The following is a 20,748-nucleotide window of genomic DNA, read 5'->3' on the forward strand; positions in this document are numbered from 1 at the left end:
AGCGCCTCTGTGCTCCCGGCGGCTTTCCCTGTAAGACATAATGGGACTGGGACGTCCACTTCCGGCTCAAACGAAGTTCAGACGGCTCGCTAGCGGCGCGGTGCCCGGGTGCTGAGGCCGTCCCGAGCCAGGAGACTGGAGGCCTAGGCCCGGCACTGTGGGCATCGTGGGCACCGTGGCGCGGTGCGGGCCGGGGGCGGGGGTCTTCTGGGGTGGCGGCGCCTGGGGTGCGAGCAGGTGGCTCGGGCAGGCGGCGGATCCGGTGGCGGGCGGCGCGGCGGCCCGCGGCGGGGCGTGGGGCACGCGAGCCCTAAGCCGGGAAGGAGGGCTGCCGGGGGGCGCCAACGGCCGGCGGCGGGGGCCGGAGCGGTAGCGCCGGCCGGGGAGGCGCCGCTCGCCGCGCCGGGTCACGTGGCGCGGTCACGTGGCGCGCAGCCGGGCCGGCGGCGGCGGCGGTGGCGGTGGAGGGAGGCGGAGACTCGGCCGAGACGCTGGGGGAGGCGGCGGCGGCGGCGGCGACGCGGGGCTGCCGGAGGCGGAGAGGCGCGGAGGAGCCGCTGGGGCTGCCGCTACGGCCGCCCGGAGGTGAGCGGGCGCCGGGCCGCTGTCGCCGCCGCGGCGGGCTGGGCGCCGCGCAGTCCCGCGGGAGGGGGCGCCGGCCCGAGCGCCGTCCCTGCCCCGCCGGGCGTGTGTCCCCCTGCGGCGGGCCCCGGGGTCGGCGCGGCGGGCTTGGTGAGCGCGGCGGGCGGGGGTCGGGGCGGCGGCTGCGGGAGTCTCGGGAGGGGGCGGCGCGAGGGGGCGTCTGACCCGGGCCCGGCGGCCGTGGCCGCTGCTTGGCTGTGGGAGCCTTTTGTCTCCGCGTGTGAGAAAATGGGGCGAAAGCTGAGCGCGGGGCGGGCGTGCGTGTGGGGTGGTGCGTGTGGTGTGTGTGTGAGATCGGGAGGCGTTTGGCTTGGAGCCATTTTTTTTTTTCTTAATTGTGGAGACAGAAAATCCCTGAAAACGGTTTCCCCAGGGAGACTGGGCTGCGCTCCTCCTCTTCCTCCCCGGCGTCGGGCCCTAGCGGCTTCCCCGGCCGCGCCGCCACCTCCCCTGCCGGGCCGGTCTCCCCAGCCCGCCCGCCCCACCTTCCGCGAAGCCCCCGGGCAAGCCGGGTGTCTGCAGAGCGGGCCCGGTCACCTGTCGTGGCAGCTGCATGGAAATCCCGGCGCTTCTGCTGTCTGGAGTCTGTGCTGTTTCCTCTGGCAAATCACGGAGATTCTGCTCCCAGCACCAACCCTTCCTCTTTGCCATGCGCTCCACAACACGGAGCAGGACGCCGATTCCAAAGTTTGACCCGCTTGGGATAATTAGCTGGAAGGTGTCTACTTCTTCCTGTGGTGACACCGCTTCAGGGGTGGGAAGGTGAGGGTGGCCTGGCTTTGTGGAAGGAAGTGAGGGTGACACAGCCCTCTCCGGGGTTGATGTCCGTTAGGGACCTATTCCTTCTACCTGCTGAACTGCCCTTGTCATCAGAAAGTCTCTTAAGACTTTCCCGTCGGGGATAATCAACTCCCCTCGCCAGGAACTGTCTCCTGGATCTCTTTGGGGTCTCCCCCCACCCCCCTTTTGTTTTACAGTAGTTCAGCACCTTAAGGATATCCATTAAGTCATTGCCATAGGCAGGTTTATGAAAAAGCACAGAGGAAGTTATTTCGAAGGTTTTGAAGAACATAAAAACCCGTTGTAGGGGTGGGTGTGAGTGCCTTCCTTTGTGCCTCTTCCTCCGTGTCTGGGGTCTCCATTTCTCAGTTGAAGTTCTTGCAGACAAACCCGCTGGGAATGGTGCCGTGGTCCTGGAAAGTTCTCCCCGGGCTCCGCAGCGCCAGATTGCTGGGGTGTGAGATCGTGATGGATGACAAGTGATAGGGCACCTTGCACATAGCCAGGCTGCAATCCAGAGAGGCCACGGGCAGACTCATCTCGCGTTGTGCAGTGATAGCCACGTTCTGAATGGGAGAGTCACAAGTGTCCTGTCTTCTAGTGAAGTCCTCGTTAGATAACTGGCATGAAAGTGCTGATATGAATAAATTGTGAATAGCTAAATTTGATGTTTAGTTCCTCAGTTGGAAGAATAGTACTTAATTTGTATGAAAGTTGTTAGACGATGTGAATTTCCTTTAAGAATTTTAAGAGCTGTGTATTAGGGCTGTGGAAGTAGCAGGTTTATTTATTTTTGGTTTTGTTTTTTACATTATGTGGGGAGGTGTTGGCTTCCAAAGTTAAAGTCCGTAGTGCTGAATTAGAGGGAGGAATATGGGGAAAAATGTTTTCAACACAATGGAACTTTCATACATGGAAGATGATTAGGAAGTCATGATTACTTCCCGTGGTTGAGAAATACGAACTTTATGCATTTACTATTGTTTATTTTAAAATAATGTCCTCTTCATTTAGAAAGTTTGTGTGTATAAATCATATTTAAATCATATTTACCTTTCAGCCTTGCATATGGAGTTCTAAGAGTGCTAGTTTGGTTATTCACAGTTTTTTACCTACCAAAACTCTGAATAGAAAAAGATTTTTAACCCATAAAGCAATGTGTGGTACCTGAAGCCTGTTTTAAATGGAATCATCCAACATTGGCGCTGAGATGGCGAGTAATGAAAGAAGGATCAGGTCAAATTTCAGCCCTCTCACTGGATAGTTTATAGGACAGTGGGAAGCCCAGGTTTTCTTTTTGATTTTGCTGTAGATTCCAGTATCTGAATTCAGGAAGGTTTGTGGAGTGGCTACCATGTACATGGCTAAGCTAGGTGGGAATGTTTCTTCATCTCTTCTACTCATTTACAGCATCAACTAACAATCTCCTGGAGAGAGTGAAGATATAGAGTGGCTCAACTATGCATGTGATTTGTAAAACGCATTTAAACATTGAGTTTAAACGCATTTCTCTTAAGAAATGCTGTGATTTAGTTACTGCATGGGTTTCTGTTTAGGATTCTGTGAAGCATTTCAGTATTACCAAAAGCCTTACAGAAATTGTACATTTGTCTGTAGTTGAGACTGCATGGAATATGTAATTAAAATGTCAAATTTTTAAAATTTGGCTGAGATAGTGTTAATTTAATTTCTAAATTCTAACATGCTAATTTTTTTGTGGTAAAATGTGCGTGCCATTAAATTTATCACCCTGGTTGGGTGGGGTGGCTCACGCCTATAATCCCAGTACTTTGGGGGGCTGAGGCAGGTGGATCCCTTTAGGCCAGGGGTTCGAGACCAGCCTGGCCAACATGGTGAAACCCTGTCTGTACTAAAAATACAAAAATTAACCACTTATTGTGGCACACACCTGTAATCCCAGCTACCTGAGAGGCAGAGGTGAAAGAATTGCTTGAACCTGGGAGGCTGAGGTTGCTGTAAGGTTGCAGTGAGCAGAGGTTGCACCACTGCACTCCAGCCTGGATGACACAGTGAAACTCTGTCTCAAAGAAAAAGAAAAATAATTTTAAGTGTATGGTTCAGTGGCATTAAGTACATTCATGTTGTCATGCAACCATCACTTCTGTCTAGAACTTTGTTCAGATTCCCAAACTGAAACTCCAGACCTGTTAAACCCAAACTCCTTGTTTTCCCCTCCCTGCATCCCTTGGAATTCACCCCTCTATTTTCTTTTTTTTTTTTTTTTTGTTTTTGAGATGGAGTCTCACTCTGTTGCCCAGGCTGGAGTGCAGTGGCCGGATCTCAGCTCACTGCAAGCTCCGCCTCCCAGGTTCACGCCGTTGTCCTGCCTCAGCCTCCCGAGTAGCTGGGACTACAGGCCCCCGCCACCTAGCCTGGCTAGTTTTTTGTATTTTTAGTAGAGACGGGGTTTCACCGTGTTAGCCAGGATGGTCTCGATCTCCTGACCTCATGATCCGCCCGTCTCGGCCTCCCAAAGTGCTGGGATTACAGGCTTGAGCCACCACGCTCGGCCTCACCCCTCTATTTTCTATCTCTACGAATTTGACGACTCTAGGTACCTCATATAAGTGGAATCACACAGTAATTGCCCTTTCATGACTGGCTTATTTCACTTAGCATGATGTCCTCAGGGTTCATCCATGTTATAGCATATGTCAGCATTTGCATCCTTTTGTTCTTGCTGTTGTTTATAGAGACAAGGTCTCATTATGTTGCCCAGGCTGGTCTTGAACTCTTGGGCTCAAGCAGTCCTCCCAGCTAGGCCTCCCGAAGTGCCCGGTTTACAGGCATGAGCCACTACGCCCAGCCGAATTCCCATCCTTCTGAAAACTGAATAATATCCCGTTGTATGTATATACCACATTTTGTTGATAAACGTTTTAGATTTTTGTATACTAAGTGTTAGTAACTGTGGTACTTCATGATGATCAGGAACCTTGTATTTGACCTTAGTGAAAAGACCATGAGGCAATGATCAGGAACTCTGACTAGAAGTTATAGAACACTTGTTTTATTAAAACAAATTTAATTAAATGAGTTAAAACAAATTAGTTATTTAATGCATAGAAACTCTTTAAAATAAGGATCCATGGGGAATAAAACCAGTAAGTGTGTTAAATCCTTGGTGGGTCCTATCACTTCCCTTCTATGTGGATGATGACATTTACAGCACATCTTTCTGAAGTTGCGACTGATGCAGATGTTGTTGTTTTTAAAATTCCAGCTAATGTTACAGTGGTGGTATATTTCGCTGAATGGAAAGGTATATTCATTTACAGGACTCCTTTAAAATTCAATAAATCTTAAAGGGAAATATAGGTAAATGTTAATAGAATTCCAGTATGGGAAAAGTCTTTCTAAGTTTAACACCAAATAGAAACCTATAAAGTAAAAGATTTGACAGCAGTTTTTACAGCGTATGTTATTTTCAGTGTCTGTATAGTGAAGAATGGCAGGAGCAAAAAGACAAATGACAAACTGGAAAAATATGTGCAACATATATTAAGCATCTCAATTTATATAGAGCCATAAAAATCAGTGAGAAAAAGATGAACAGTTCATTAGAAAAATGGGCTAAGGACATGAACAGATCTTTTTTTTCTTTACATTTCAACTTTTTATCATGGAAATCTTCTTTTTTTTTTTTTTTTTTTTTTTTGTTGAGACGGAGTCTCGCTCTGTCGCCCGGGCTGGAGTGCAGTGGCCGGATCTCAGCTCACTGCAAGCTCCGCCTCCCGGGTTTACGCCATTCTCCTGCCTCAGCCTCCCATGTAGCTGGGACTACAGGCGCCCGCCACCTCGCCCAGCTAATTTTTTGTATTTTTAGTAGAGACGGGGTTTCACCGTGTTAGCCAGGATGGTCTCGATCTCCTGACCTCGTGATCCGCCCGTCTCGGCCTCCCAAAGTGCTAGGATTACAGGCTTGAGCCACCGCGCCCGGCCTATCATGGAAATCTTTTTTTTCTTGTGGCCATTCATTTTGTTAAGTGAAGAACGTCAATGTATTAAGAAGGTCCCTCTTTATCACATGATATTTCTTAGCAGATATTTTGGAATGCTCAGAAGATTCCACTTCCAGTCACCTAAGGCCTCCTAAGACATAATTTAAAGTGGGACTTGAACAGAAGTGTCTTCAGACTCTAACTGAAATAGTAGAAGTAGTTTCTGTTTAAATCCTGGAAAACCTTAGATAAGGTTTGTGAAACTGAAAAAAGATCAAATCAGCACACACAGATAAAGGATACAACAGATACCAAGATGGGTAAATGCCCGATTTTTTTTTTTTTTTTTTTGAGATAGGGTCTTGCTCCGTCACCCAGGCTGGAGTGCGATGGCCCCATCTCGGCTCACTGCAAGCTCCGCTTCCCAGGTTCAAGCAATTCTCCTGCCTCAGCCACTTGAGTAGCTGGGACTACAGGTACATGCCACCACACCCAGCTAATTTTTGTATGTTTAGTAGAGACAGGGTTTCACTGTGTTGGCTAGTTTGGTCTTGAACTCCTGACCTCGTGATCCACCTGCCTTGGCCTCCCAAAGTGCTGGGATTGATTACAGGCATGAGCCACCACGCCTGGCCGTATTTTCAGTCCTTATAATCTGTACAAAGCTATGAGGCAACCAGTAGACCGTATCTCACTAGGCAGACTTTGAGGAACATGTTTCCCATTTGAAATACAAGATATTATTTATGAAAATAAGGAGATGAAGAGGGAGAAGTTCTGTGCTTCTTGCTGTATTTACCTTTATTATATTCCTTTTTTTTTTTGAGACGGAGTCTCGCTCCTGTCTGGAGTGCAGGAGCCGGATCTCAGCTCACTGCAAGCTCTGCCTCCCGGGTTCACGTCATTCTCCTGCCTCAGTCTCCCGAGTAGCTGGGACTACAGGTGCCCGCCACCACACCCCGCTAATTTTTTTGTATTTTTAGTGGAGACAGGGTTTCACTGTGTTAGCCAGGATGGTCTCGATCTCCTGACCTCACGATCCACCTGCCTCGGCCTCCCAAAGTGCTGGGATTACAGGCGTGAGCCACCGCGCCCAGCCTGCTGTTTCTTTTTTTGTTGCTGGAGCCCCTGCAGGTTTCTGGTGTCTTGGGGGTATGATGTTACTTGTAGAGGCAGATAGTGTCGCTGCACTGCCAGGTCCTGGGGAGGTGGGTGGGCTGCTCACAGTTTTACTGGCATCCAGTTCAGATGAAGCTCCTGCAGTTGCACCCTGGGTCCCTTTTCCAATCTGATCCTTCTTTTTACCTTTCCTTCTTCCCCAGATAGAAAGAACATTCTCGCATTGGCAGCCATCTTTCTGGATCTGGGGTAACTTTTGGGTCATAAATCTTTTTTTTTTTTTTGAGACGGAGTCTCGCTCTGTCACCCGGGATGGAGTGCAGTGGCCGGATCTCAGCTCACTGCAAGCTCCGCCTCCCGGGTTTACGCCATTCTCCTGCCTCAGCCTCCCGGGTATCTGGGACTACAGGCGCCCGCCACCTCGCCCGGCTAGTTTTTTGTATGTTTTTAGTAGAGACGGGGTTTCACCGTGTTAGCCAGGATGGTCTCGATCTCCTGACCTTGTGATCCGCCCGCCTCGGCCTCCCAAAGTGCTGGGATTACAGGCTTGAGCCACCGCGCCCGGCCCATAATTCTTAGGCAGTTTTGCCTTGTTTTTCTTTTTCAAATCTCCCTTTCCTTGTTCCTTTGGTTGAGTATCTCTAGTAACTTTTCCACCCTTCCAAATGTACGTGGCACCAGGAGAATTTTCAAGAGCCTCAACATCTACTTTTAGAGGCATGCTATCTAATGATGGCAAGTGTTTACCAAGAGCTTTGCCTTTCTCTGGATCTACAAGTGAGTAAGCAGAAATAAGCCATGCCAGGGTGTGAATATCTTTTGGATTTTGTTTCCATAGCTGTTCTAGGTCACTAATTGCCTCCTCCTCCTGCCCATATTTGAGCTTGAAGTTTGCAGCTTCTCTTATCAAGGACAAATGAGCAGGAGATTTGGGCTGATGGTTTTGATACCACCGGATAGCTTGTGTGAAGACATCAGTGGTACTATTAATATCTTCTTTGTGGCAATACATGGTCGCTAATGCAGACCCCATGCCTGGCTTCTGCTTTAACTCCTCTATGCTTCTCAATATTAGACATGCTAAGAAATAGTCTCCTGAGAAATTTTCAACTGTGCCATGGTCAGCTTAATTTCATCTGCATTTTCTTGATGCTGATCTGAAAATTCCTGAAGCAGCTCTATTGCTTTTGTGTGCTGCTTTTCACACAGAGCTGGGTGGCTTGGATTAACACAGGTAAGAGATGCTCGGGACTGTGAGACTGTAAACAGGCAGATATTTTGAGGCAGTGTTTGGCCTGGTTTGTGTACATAGCAAGTAATGCCTTGTTAAATTCTTTTTTGTTTTTGTTTTTTTTTGAGACGGTGTCTCGCTCTGTCACCCAAGCTGGAGTGCAGTGGTGTGACCTCGGCTCATTGCAACCTCTACCTCCCCGGTTCAAGCGATTCTTCTGCCTCAGCCTCCCGAATAGCCGGGACTACAGGCATGCGCCATCATGCCCGGCTAATTTTTGTATTTTTAGTAGAGACGGGGTTTCACCATATTGGCCAGGCTGGTCTCGAACTCCTGACCTTGTGATCTGCCTGCCTCCTCCTCCCAAAGTGCTGGGGTTACAGGCATGAGCCACCACGCCCGGCCAGCTTTGTTAAATTCTATAGCTTGTTGTTGTTTCTTGGAAAGCTTAAACTCTACTCTTTCCGCATTTGTTAATTTCACTTTTTTCTTGGAGTCAAAGACATTTTGGTCCTTGTTAATGGTAATGATGTTATTTGCAATTACAGTTAGTAACCGCACATCGGTTGGTTTTAGTTTTATTATTTGATTGTAAAGTTGCAAAGCCTCCTCAGTTTGACCCTGAAGCTGCAGGATATAGGCCATCTGACCATGAATGATGGCCAGTCCTGCCTGTGGGTCTTCCTCAGTCCCATCAGTGTCTTCTGATAATGAATGGTGGCAAAGACCTTCAGCTTTTCCTAGGATTTTCATGGCCTGGTTCAGCTGGCCATGGATCAGTGCGCATGCAGTGTTGTAGCACAGCTCATGTGTGCCTTCTTGGAAGCCCAGGCTCTCTGGAGCCACTTTTTCCCCGTTGCTTTGAGCTGCAACAAATGCTGAAGGGTTTGTTTTCCTCTCCTCATCATAATCATCGTGGGAGTTTCGGACGAGATCTCTTCATGCTGCTAAGCATTCATCATAGCATTCCAAACGGTATAACACTGGTCCATAAAGCTCCTTCAGTTTGTCTGTCTGCTGGTTGGCACTTTCTGTTGTCTTCAAGGCATTCTCAGTTCTGTTCAGCCTGTACTAGCAATACGCCTTTTCAAAGGAGAGAGAGTTAATTGGCTAACAGTTTGGTGCGAGTATTGATGACATTCAAGGCTTCCCTGAAACTTCCATTCTGGATAAGGCATACCACTTTACAGTGCAGGCCAGTTACATCATCTTTGTTGATCTGCAGTATCTTATTGACAGTCTTGAGAGTGCTCATGAGGTTGCCGTTCTGGCCTTACCAGTTTGTTTCACTCCAAAGTGCAGGCACTGAAACTCCACCCCACTGCTCCTGTCGCCCAGGCTGGAGTGCAGTGGCATGATCTCGGCTCGCTGCAACCTCCACCTCCTGGGTTCAAGCGATTCTCCTTGCCTCAGCTTCCCAAGTAGCTGGGATTACAGGTGCCCGCCACAACACCCGGCTAATTTTTTTTTTTTTGAGACGGGGTCTCGCTCTGTCACCCAGGCTGGAGTACAGTGGCCGGATCTCAGCTCACTGCAAGCTCCGCCTCCCGGGTTCACGCCATTCTCCTGCTTCAGCCTCTCAAGTAGCTGGAACTACAGGCGCCCACCACCTCGCCCAACAAATTTCTTTTTTTTTTTTTTGTATTTTCAGTAGAGACGGGGTTTCACCGTGTTAACCAGGATGGTCTCCATCTCCTGACCTCATGATCCGCCTGCCTTGGCCTCCCAAAGTGCTGGGATTACAGGCGTGAACCACCGCACCCACACCCCCTTGGATTATTTTAAAGCAAATCAAGCTGTCATATAATTTTGTCTGTAAATATTTTAGTATATGTCTCTAAAAGAAAAAGACCGCTTAAAATACTTACAATACTATTATCTTACCTTAAAAATTTTTTTCTTAGTATCATCAAATATCCAATGAATACTCCTTGACTGCAGTATATATTTGTGTGTGTGTGTGTGTGGGCGTGTACGTTTCTGTGTGTTTACATCATATCATATATATTTATATATATATGATTGATTGAATTAAGATCCAAATAAGGTCCATACATTGCAATTGGATGGTTTAAAATCTCTTTTAACCTATAGGTTCTCTATCTTTTTTTTTCTTTGCAAGTTGTTATTAAAGAAACTGAATTTTACTCTTTGCATCCTTATAATGTAAAATATGTTCTTTTATTTCTTGTGTTTCCTATACATTAGTAGTTCATTGTAGAGCCTTAATCAAAAGAATCCAATTTTATTTTTTTGTGAGGGCAGGATTATTTTCATCAGGAAGTCTGATTTCTTTCTTTTTGTGAATTAGCAACCATTCTTGAATGTTAACTTGGTCCATGAGTTCAGGAGGGATTACAATGTGGTTACATCCTATCATTTAGTTATTAGCTGAAATATATATTTTTGTGTGTGTGTGTGTGTGTGTGTAGAAATTCTCCTTTGTCAATTATTTGGTTACCTTGAGGTATAGAGTATATAGAAAGGGTGTGAAAAGTGTCTGATTATTTCCCTTGATTTACCGGTTTTGAAAGTTATGATTTGGCCCCCTAGCATCCTCTGGTGGTGGTGGTGGATGAGGGTTTTTAATTTTAATTTTTTCGCATAACATTATGAACTCCTATTTTAGCATATGTGGTGTGTTTCAGTCCATTGCAGTTACTGTCCTTTTGATGCTCAAATTGCCCCCTCTTTGGGCAGTGGAGGCTTATTTAGGTTGGCCCCTGAGTCCTTCTGACGTATCTCTAGTAATCTCAGAGCTTCCTTGCTTTATGGTATGATGAGATGTTTCAGGTTCATCCTGTATACTTTCTGTTTCAGACATGGAATCAGAGCAGACTGTTTTTAAAAGAAAAAAAAAAAGGAAAATTAAATGTGCAATAAACAAAATGTTCAGTTTTACTAGTCATTAAATAAATAGAATTCAGAGCAAAAGTAGATACCATTTGTTATGGACTGTGTGTTTGAGCCCCGCCACCCCCCTTCATATGTTGAAGTCCTAAGTCCCAGTATGATGGTATTTGGAAGTGGGGTCTGTAGGAGGTAATTAAGGTTAGATGAAGTCATGAGTGTGGGGGTCCTCATATGGGATTAGTGTCCTTAGAAGAAGAGACAATCAGAATGTTTGCTTTTTCTCTCCCCATGTGAGCCCACAGCAGGATGGCAGCTGCCTACAAGCCAGGAGAAAAAGCCTCAGAATGAAACCTACCTTACTGGTACCTTGATCTTAGACTTTTAGCCTCCAGAACTTCAAGAAATAGATTCCTGTTGTGGCCGGGCATGGTGGCTCATGCCTGTAGTCCTAGCACTTTGGGAGGCTGAGGTGAGAGGATCACTTGAGCACAGGAGTTTGAGACCAGCCTGGGCAACATAGTGAGACTTTGTCTCTATTTGTTTATTTTTTATTTAAATAATAATAATTTAAAAACCCGTAAAATAAACATAAAATAAATTTCTGTTGTTTAAGCCACTCAGTCTGTGGCTTTATGGCAGCCTGAGCAGACTAAGACAGTATTTTTTAATGATTATGTTTGCAATATAATTTAGACAGAATTTTTTTATTTTTTTGGAGACAGGGTCTCACTTTGTCACCCAGGCTGGAGTGCAGTGGTGCAATCATGCTTACTGCAGCATGGCCTCCCAGGTTCAAGCAATCCTCCTCCTTTAGCCTCCTGAGTAACTGGGACTACAGGCATATATCACCGTACCTGGCCAATTAAATTTTTTTTTTTTTTTGTAGAGATGAAGTCTCACAATGTTGCTCAGGCTGGTCTTGAACTCCTGGGCTCAAGGGATCCTCCTGCCTTGGCCTCCTGAAGTGTTGGGGTTACAGGTGTGAGCCACCGCACCTGGCCTAGACCCAGTTTAGACCTTTATGGATTTGAAGTGATTTGGTAAAGTTTAATATACGGTATCACGTTATGATGACTTCTGCTGTTCCTTCTCTTGGTAATCTTATTATTTGGGCATCTCCTGTTGGGGAATGCGAATGATAAGGATGATGGTAATTCTCGGTGCTGGTGCAGATGAAGGGAGGTATGTCCTCTCAGCCTAAATAAACATTGATGCACTCATTCCAGATAGCTGCTGTTATATATCACAATGCAAAGTGTGCATAGCCTTCTACCCAGAAAGTCCACATTTAGTAGGAATTTATCCTGAAGAAATAATAGGAAATGTTAGAACAGATATGTGTGCATAGTAAAGAACAGCAAATAACCTTAGATAAGGAATGATTTAGATAGATTATATTATCTTCCTTGCATGCAGCCGTTGAAAGTGATGACATGCGTTTATAGTAACCAATCCGGAAAGATACCCATAATATATTATTGAGTGAAAAAGATGGGTTCCATAAACATAGGCACAGCACTTAGAAACATACAGGCACAGAAGATGCTGAACAACTAGGTTTTGAAGGCTGAGCTCAGGGGAGCTTCAGAAACCACCTGATAGATGTTTGTTTAGGTCACCATGGTCTCAAAGACCGCACCAACTGCTTTAATTCTCCTGTCATAAGATTCAGATTTCCTGGACTGAGCATATGATTGACCTTGGGTAATTTGCCTACCCCTTGCGGGGGGGTGTGTGTGTGGGGGTGTGTGTGTGTGTATACTGCTCTCAATTGACATTTCCATAAAGACCATATAGAATGTGAACGGACTCACAAGGAGAGTTGAGATTATTTTAACCAAAGAAAGGGGAAGACATGCCAGGAAGACAAGGAGATAGATGCTCACTACCTATTTAGCTAAAATTATATACATTCTGGGTGGCTCTTGCCTGTAATCCCAGCACTTTGGGAGGCCGAGGCGGGCGGATCACAAGGTCAGGAGATCGAGACCATCCTGGCTAACACGGTGAAAGCCCGTCTCTACTAAAAATACAAAAAATTAGCCGGGCGTGGTGGCAGGTGCCTGTAGTCCCAGCTACTCAGGAGGCTGAGGCAGGAGAATGGCGTGAACCCAGGAGGTGGAGTTGGCAGTGAGCTGAGATCGCACCACTGCATTCCAGCATAGGCGACAGAGCGAGACTCTGTCTCAAAAAAAAAAAAAAAATTAAATACATTCTTTGCTCAGAAACATTAATCACCACATCTCCATAAAATTACTGCAAACTCTGATAAATATGTGCTTTCTTTTCCCTTTAACCATCTCTTTAACATGTTAGGATCTATACCAGTGAGTCAGCTCTACTTGGTTTCTTGCTTTCATAGAAAATAGTTGGTGTTATCCTGGCTAACATGGTGAAACCCCGTCTCTACTAAAAATACAAAAAACTAGCCGGGCGTGGTGGCGGGCGCCTGTAGTCTCAGCTACTTGGGAGGCTGAGGTGGGAGAATGGCATGAACCCGGGAGGCGGAGCTTGCAGTGAGCCGAGATCACGCCACTGCACTCCAGCCTGGGAGACACAGCGAGACTCCGTCTCAAAAAAAAAAAAAAAAAAAAAAAAAAAAAAGAAAATAGTTGGTGAAAATTAAAATTTTGAATTCATGAATTTAAAAAATTATGCCCTTTTTCCTTTTAAATATGGCTAATTTAGAATCATATTTTTTCTAATATAAGTAGAAATAACAGTGTCTATACTTACGTGGTGTCAAGGATACTCACACGTGAGAGAAAGAGTATTTTAAGAATAGAATTGAGATGTAGTGTTTATGGAAAGCTCCAACAGTAATGGTGTGCTAGGTTATAGAGTGTAGGAAATTATTCTGTAGGTGTGCAGAGGTGCTGTGCAGAGGATATAGATTTATTTGAACATCTTTCTCACTGTTATTTTTAATGAGAAACATAATTAGAGTCAAAACGGATTTGAGAGAGCTTTGCAAAAGATACACACTATAATGTAAGATACTGATTTCTCACTTTTTAAAAATTAAAGATTCAATTTAGACTGTAATGGATGGGAAAGGATTTGGAAACACATTACATAGGGTATTATGTTATTACCATTATTTCTACTGTTTCTTCCTTTTGTAGTTTTAACAGGTATCCCAGTTTGTAATGGGCATGTTAGATCCCCTGGGATAAAGTGCCTGTACTGTCTGATCTATTAACGTCTGGTTAAGTCTAAGAAGTTGATCCTTTACGTCAATCATGGTTTTTTTTTGTTTTGTTTTGTTTTTTTTTGAGACGGAGTCTCACTCTGTCGCCCAGGCTGGAGTGCAGTGGCCGGATCTCAGCTCACTGCAAGCTCCGCCTCCCGGGTTTACACCATTCTCCTGCCTCAGCCTCCCAAGTAGCTGGGACTACAGGCGCCCGCCACCTCGCCCGGCTAGTTTTTTGTATTTTTTAGTAGAGACGACGTTTCACCGGGTTAGCCAGGATGGTCTCGATCTCCTGACCTTGTGATCCGCCCGTCTCGGCCTCCCAAAGTGCTGGGATTACAGGCGTGAGCTACCGCGCCCGGCCAATCATGGTTTATGAAAGATTTTTATGAAAGATTTTTTAAGATTTTTATGAAAGAAAGCTATGAAGTCTTATAGCTTTCATTTGTATGTTTCAACTATTGATCCAGCTGGTTACTAGTTGGGACACTACATTCTGAAGACTCATTTGTATCTGCTTTCCAAAACTGTTGCTCAGCAAGTTTGAATTTTACTTAAATGTTAATAGACTGTTGTCACTGGGTTCAGAATTTTTTCATCCTACTGGATGTTTCTTTTATTAGTTTCTTGTCAAGGACAAAAGGAAGATTAGTTTAAACTTCTTGAGTCAGTTATACCTCTGATTTGTGTGTGTGTGAATAATTTTCAGTTCCAGTTAGGGAAGTCAAGAGTTTTGTGTAGAAAACTCTTAGAGGACCATGGTATTCTCCCCTGCAATTGTGCCTTTCCACTATCTTTGGCTATTAAGAGTGTGTTTACCTCCATGGGGAAATGCACATCATTGTTAGCAGCAGCTATGGCAAAATGGTAGTGTCAGAGATTCTCAGACAACACACTGAGCTGTTAGTGCTGGCGCAGTTTTTTTTTTGTTTTTTTTTTGTTTTTTTTTTTTTTTGAGACGGAGTCTCGCTCTGTCTCCCGGGCTGGAGTTGCAGTGGCCGGATCTCAGCTCACTGCAAGCTCCGCCTCCCGGGTTCACGCCATTCTCCTGCCTCAGCCTCCCGAGTAGCTGGGACTACAGGCGCCGCCACCTCGCCCGGCTAGTTTTTTGTATTTTTTAGTAGAGACGGGGTTTCACCATGTTCACCAGGTTGGTCTCGATCTCCTGACCTCGTGATCCACCCGTCTCGGCCTCCCAAAGTGCTGGGATTACAGGCTTGAGCCACCGTGCCTGGCCCGTGCTGGCGCAGTTTTAATATTCATGAACAGTTGATCAGCAGTGATGTCACTAGAGGCTGAGAAAATATACAGGATTATCTTTACACGTAATCAGTTTCTTAAGCTTCAGATGACCCTCTTAGCCCCAAAACCAGAGGCACAAATTCAGCTCCAGTGGTTAGAATATCAAGACCTACATCACAAGAAGTCAGGCTTATGCTGTGCCCACAAAACGCATCAGCCAAAGCTGACATTTTCAGCAGAGTTACTGTTCAGAGTTGTTAAATAATCAGAAAATTTAACTGTATGTTAACAGTCAGATTAGAGAATGCAATTTAAAATGTGGTGCCTGGCCGTGCATGGTGGCTCATGCCTGTAATCCCAGCATTTTGGGAGACTGAGTCGGGAGGATCATTTGAATCCAGGAGTTGGAGACCAGCCTGGACAACAGAGCCAGGCCTGGTCTTTTACAGATAATGAAAAAATTAGCCGGGCATGGTGGTGCACCTGTGTCCCCGCTATTCGGAGGCCTGAGGTGGGATGATCGCTTGAGTCTGGGGAGGTCGAGGCTGCAGTGAGCCATGATTGCACCACTGCACTCCAGCCTGGGTGACAGAGCGAGACCTAGTCTCCAAAATAAATAAATAAATAAATAAATAAATACATAAACAGTGATGCTTGGATTTAATGTATCTGAGAGAAAGGTTTAAAGAGGTTGGGTTGCTCAGGCATGGTGGCTCACACCTGTAATTCCAGCATGTTGGGAGGCTTAGGTGGAAGGATTGCTTGAACCCAGGAGTTGGAGACCAGCCTGGGCAACATAGGTAGACCTACTTCATCTCCACAAATAATTAAAAAATTAGCCAGGTGTGGTGGCATGTGCCTGTGGTCCCAGCTAGGTGGGAGGATCACTTGAGCCCAGGGAGGTCAAAGCTGGGTGACAGAGTGAGACCCTGTCTGAAAAAAGAGGTTGGGTCATAGGAGAAATCCGTAAGATGAATGCGGTTGACACTGAGGTCACCTTTTCGAGGCCTTACGAGTAATTTGAGCCTTTTCCATTTTTATTCTTGTCATATTTTCCCATGAAATGAGAAACTGAGTCTTATGTTTCATATGTAAAAACTACTTTTTTGAGTTAATTTTCTGTTGCCTGAATAATGAAATAAATAATCTAATATTTGAAATGCTTGGGGGTAATACACAATAACTCTTAATAAAAGAAAGCTCACATTTTATTATCTTATTCCATTAGTAATTATTTTTAATACTGGGACAGAAGTAAGAATGAAAGTGGCACACATTGTGTTTTGTCTTTTTACCCAGCTTTGCCTGTGAGGGACTCGGGAATAAATTAGGTAGTGTAGGATTGGGATGCTGCCCAGAATCTATCTGTTGTAGCTTACTCTAATGCATCAGTTCCCAACGTTTTTGGATTTATGACATTCTATTTGTGTTTAATTTTGCATTTCCCTCCTCACAACTTCAATGGCTGTGACAGCCAGGTCTGTGTTATCAGTGGAGAGCAAAGTGCTGATAGGAACTCCACAAATTATCTCTCTCATTCAGTTTTGTCTTAATTACATCAACCTTTAATTTTAATGATCACTTTCAGACTTTTCTGGACCATTAACAACCTGCTCAATTACATTGCTATACAGAATATGTTTATTTAAAGTTTTTGACCAATTAAAATGCCTTGAAAAATTTTGTGATATGGTATAAAAAGTAGTCAATGGGCGGGGCGCAATGGCTCACACCTGTAATCCCAGCACTTTGGGAGGCCGAGGTGGGTGGATCACGAGGTCAGGAGATCGAGACCGTCATGGCTGACACGATGAAACCCCGTCTCTACTAAAAATACAAAACAAAACAAAAAATTAGCTGGGCGTGGTGGCGGGCGCCTGTAGTCCCAGTTTCTTGGGAGGCTGAGACAGGAGAATGGCGTGAACCCAGGAGGCAGAGCTTGCAGTGAGCTGAGATCGCGCCACTGCACTCCAGCCTGGGCGACAGAGTGAGACTCCATCCCCCCCCCCCAAAAAAAATGTAGTCAATGATAGTGAGTGAGAATTGTATTTTATGTGCATTTTTGTGATATTAAGTATCATTTGGTCCCTCTTAGGCTAAAACTGCTTCTTTTTTTGAGATGGAGTCTTGCTTCGTCACCCAGACTGGAGTACAGTGGCACAGTCATAGCTCACTGCACCTCGATTTCTGTGGCTCAAGTGATCCTTCCACCTCGGCCTCCCAAAGTGCTGGGATTAAATACATGAGCCACCATGCCTGGTCATAATGTGTTTCTTTTCTTTTTTCTTTTTTCTTTTTTTTTGAGACGGAGTCTCATTCTGTCGCCAGGCTGGAGTGCAGTGGCACAATCTCGGCTCACTGCAACCTCTGCCCCCCAAGTTCAAGTGATTTTGTCTCAGCCTCCCAAGTAGCTGGGACTACAGGCACCTGCCACCACACCCAGCTAATTTTTGTACTTTTAGTAGAGACTGGGTTTCACCATGTTGGCCAGGATGGTCTCGATCTCTTGACCTCATGATCCGCCCGCTTTGGCCTCCCAAAGTGCTGGGGTTGATTACAGGCGTGAGCCACCATACCCAGCCCCAGAATGCTTTTCTTTACAGAGATACATAGAAGCAATAATGTTTATGAGATGCTTTGAAATCAGCTTTCTGTAAATTTATTGTAAAATAAAGAAGTCTCAAGGTTGACCATATGATTCAGAAATGGTAGGAGTATTGTTCTTAATTCTGAGAGCCTTGGGATACCACATTTTTTCTTCCCTTTCTTAGTGTTTCACAAATACCTTGGCTGACTGATGCTCATATAAATGGAATCTCCTTGGCTGTCCTTCACTCATGTTTAGAAAGAAAAATGGCATGTGATTTTACTAATAGGGAATTGATCTGTTACTCTGATGCATATAAGACAGCCAAAACTTGGGAGATAAGGCAAGCACTATCAGGTGAATGATACCAATGATCTGTGGAGGTCAGTTTAAGCCAATGACTTCACCCTTCTAATTTTCATCAGTTATTCATTATTTATTACCAAACCTTTCACTAGATTGTTAATGACTAGCAGAATTGGTTTCGCTCCTTTGGTGTTGAGTAGTAAAGTGGACCCCAGATGAGATGTTCCAAGAAGGAGGCAGACAGGGGAGGCTGGGCTCATTCACAAATTAGATCACAAAAGAGCCCCAAGAAGTTAAGATCTGGTTAATTCCTTTCTCTTCATTTTGTGTCTACCTGACCTTAAGTACTGTCTGTTACCACATAATATTATTTTGAGAAGCAGACTATTAATATTTTATAGCATGGGTTTATCTAATGTTGTTGGAAGATTGTTAATCAGCTGGGATGCATACCTTCAGCTACTGAATTTTTAGTTTGATGGTTTAATACGGTCGTACTCTTCTGTGTGAAAAATATTTTGTTTCTTGGCTTCTGTATTCATGTGTGGAACTTCATTGTCATGTGAGATTTATAACCTTCTGCCTCTTAATTCTTAATGTAACATAACTAATATTTTTAACATGATTCTAACTTAGACTTAATATAAACTATTTTTTTATATATAGGGACATTTGAAAGAAGTACACTCTTCTAATTCTCTGGTCTCCTTATACATTTAAAAACACACAGAAATGACAATAAAAAAATTCCTAGGCCGGGCGTGGTGGCTCAAGCCTGTAATCCCAGCACTTTGGGAGGCCGAGACGGGCGGATCACGAGGTCAGGAGATCGAGACCATCCTGGCTAACACGGTGAAACCCCGTCTCTACTAAAAATACAAAAAATTAGCCGGGCGAGGTGGCGAGCGCCTGTAGTCCCAACTACTCGGGAGGCTGAGGCAGGAGAATGGCGTGAACCCGGGAGGCGGAGCTTGCAGTGAGCTGAGATCTGGCCATTGCACTCCAGCCTGGGCGGCACAGCGAGACTCCGTCTCAAAAAAAAAAAAAAAAAAAAATTCCTGAGATAGATTGGCTTTAATGTAAACTGCGGAGTTATAGGTAACTGTATTTTATTTTAAAAGATGCTTTTTCTTTGGATATGTGAGTCTTTCTAAAAATCCAGGTAAATGGGCCTCCAGGTGGGAAATGACTGCTCACCTGCATTGAAGCTTTTCCACTTCCCTCTTCTGGTGCTGATTGACTGGTGCTGAAATTTGAGTCTAGTTTTGACAGTGCGGAGTCTTTGCACTCCTTAGTCTTTTCTCAGGACCCCCACTTCTGGCTTGACCAGATCACTATCGTAGGTACCAAGTAGCTAAGCTCGACATACTGAGCTCAAAGAGGAAAGGTTTTACATTCTAGAAGATTTTGGTTAGGAATGGTCAGATTAAACAGAGGTTAGCTGCACTGAAGCCCTGCTTTCTCTAGCAGAACTCTCAGGCTGCAGAGAACCCAAGGAATTGGATGGTTGGGACGAAACATGTAGTTGAAGGAGATTTTGAATGTGAGTTTGGACGGTTTTGAAATGTGTGAAGCAGTTGTAGCAGATAGAGCATCTAGGCCTGTAGCCTTTTGTTTTTTTAAGTTTATGGAGTTTACTGTGTTACTGTTTTCACCTCTTACGTGTATACATATTTTTCATGGTTGGTTGCCTTGTAACTCTATGTTCACGACATATTTTGATGTGTACAAGTTTATTCTATGTAGTCAAACCTGTCGACCTTTTTTCTATTGTTTCTACTTTGATGGTTTGCTTAGAAAGTCTATTTCTCATGGAATTTTTTTTCTTTTTTTTTCTTGAGTGGATGTTGGGTATTTTTAATTTTTTTTAATAAGCTTTTATTTATTTACGTTTTTAGATGGAGTCTTGCTCTGTCACCCAGGCTGGAATACAGTGGCATGATCTCAGCTCACTGCAGCCTTCGCTTCCTGGGTTCAAGTGATTCTCCTGCCTCCGCCTCCTAAGTAACTGGGCCTGCAGGCATGCACCATCACACCCAGCTAATTTTTGTATTTTTAGTAGAGATGTGGTTTTGTCATGTTGGTCAGGCTGGTCTCGAACTCCTGACCTTAGGTGATCTGCCTGCCTCGGCCCCCCAAATGCTGGGATTATAGGTGTGAGCCACTGCATCCGGCCATAAGCTTTTTATTTTGGAATAATTTTGAATTTATAGAAAAGGTAAAAATATAGTAGAGTTCCCATATAGCCTTATCTCAGCTTCCTCTAATATTAGCATTTAATCTTTTTTTCTTTTTTTTTTTTTTTTGAGATGGAGTCTTGCTCTGTTGCCAGGCTGAGTGCAGTGGTGCAGTCTCGGCTCGCTGCAACCTCTGCCTCAAGTGAGAGGTGATTCTCAAGTTCAAGTGATTCTCCTGTCTCAGCCTCCCAAGTAGCTGGGACTACAGGTGTGCACCACCACACCCAGCTAGTTTTTGTATTTTCAGTAGAGATGAGGTTTCACCATGTTGGCTAGGATGGTCTCGATCTCTTGACCTTGTGATCTGCCCGCTTTGGCCTCCCAAAGTCCTGGGATTACAGGTGTGAACCACCACGCCCGGCCAGCATCTTGCATAACTACTAGAGCATTTGTCAAAACTAAGAAATTAACATTGGTACATTATTATTATTTGAACACCAGACTTCTTTCAGATTTTGCCAGTTTTTTCTTTTTTTTCCCTTATTTTAATGAAAGCAAGTTTATTAAGGAAGTAAAGAAACAAAAGAACGGTCACTCCGTAGGCAGAGCAGCCTGTTCTTTTCACTAATGTACTTTTTCCAGGGTACCACATTGGA

At 44.8% G+C, this 20,748-nt stretch overlaps 1 protein-coding gene and 2 pseudogenes across 1 annotated transcript in view; 1 reads left to right on the plus strand and 2 right to left on the minus strand.

Moving 5' to 3' along the window:
- Positions 1-473: 473 nt before the first annotated feature.
- Positions 474-20,748, plus strand: part of TULP4 (TUB like protein 4) — a 289,770-nt gene continuing 269,495 nt past the window's right edge. The window contains exon 1 of the mRNA XM_045391322.2: positions 474-585. The gene's annotated coding sequence lies outside the window, so the exon portion shown is untranslated. The remainder of the gene's footprint in view (positions 586-20,748) is intronic.
- Positions 6,838-7,890, minus strand: LOC135970561 (signal recognition particle subunit SRP72 pseudogene; annotated as a pseudogene).
- LOC135970463 (signal recognition particle subunit SRP72 pseudogene) lies at positions 8,134-9,031 on the minus strand (annotated as a pseudogene).

Source organism: Macaca fascicularis, chromosome 4 (genome assembly GCF_037993035.2).
Source record: "Macaca fascicularis isolate 582-1 chromosome 4, T2T-MFA8v1.1".
In the NCBI taxonomy this organism is placed as follows: Eukaryota; Metazoa; Chordata; class Mammalia; order Primates; family Cercopithecidae; genus Macaca; species Macaca fascicularis.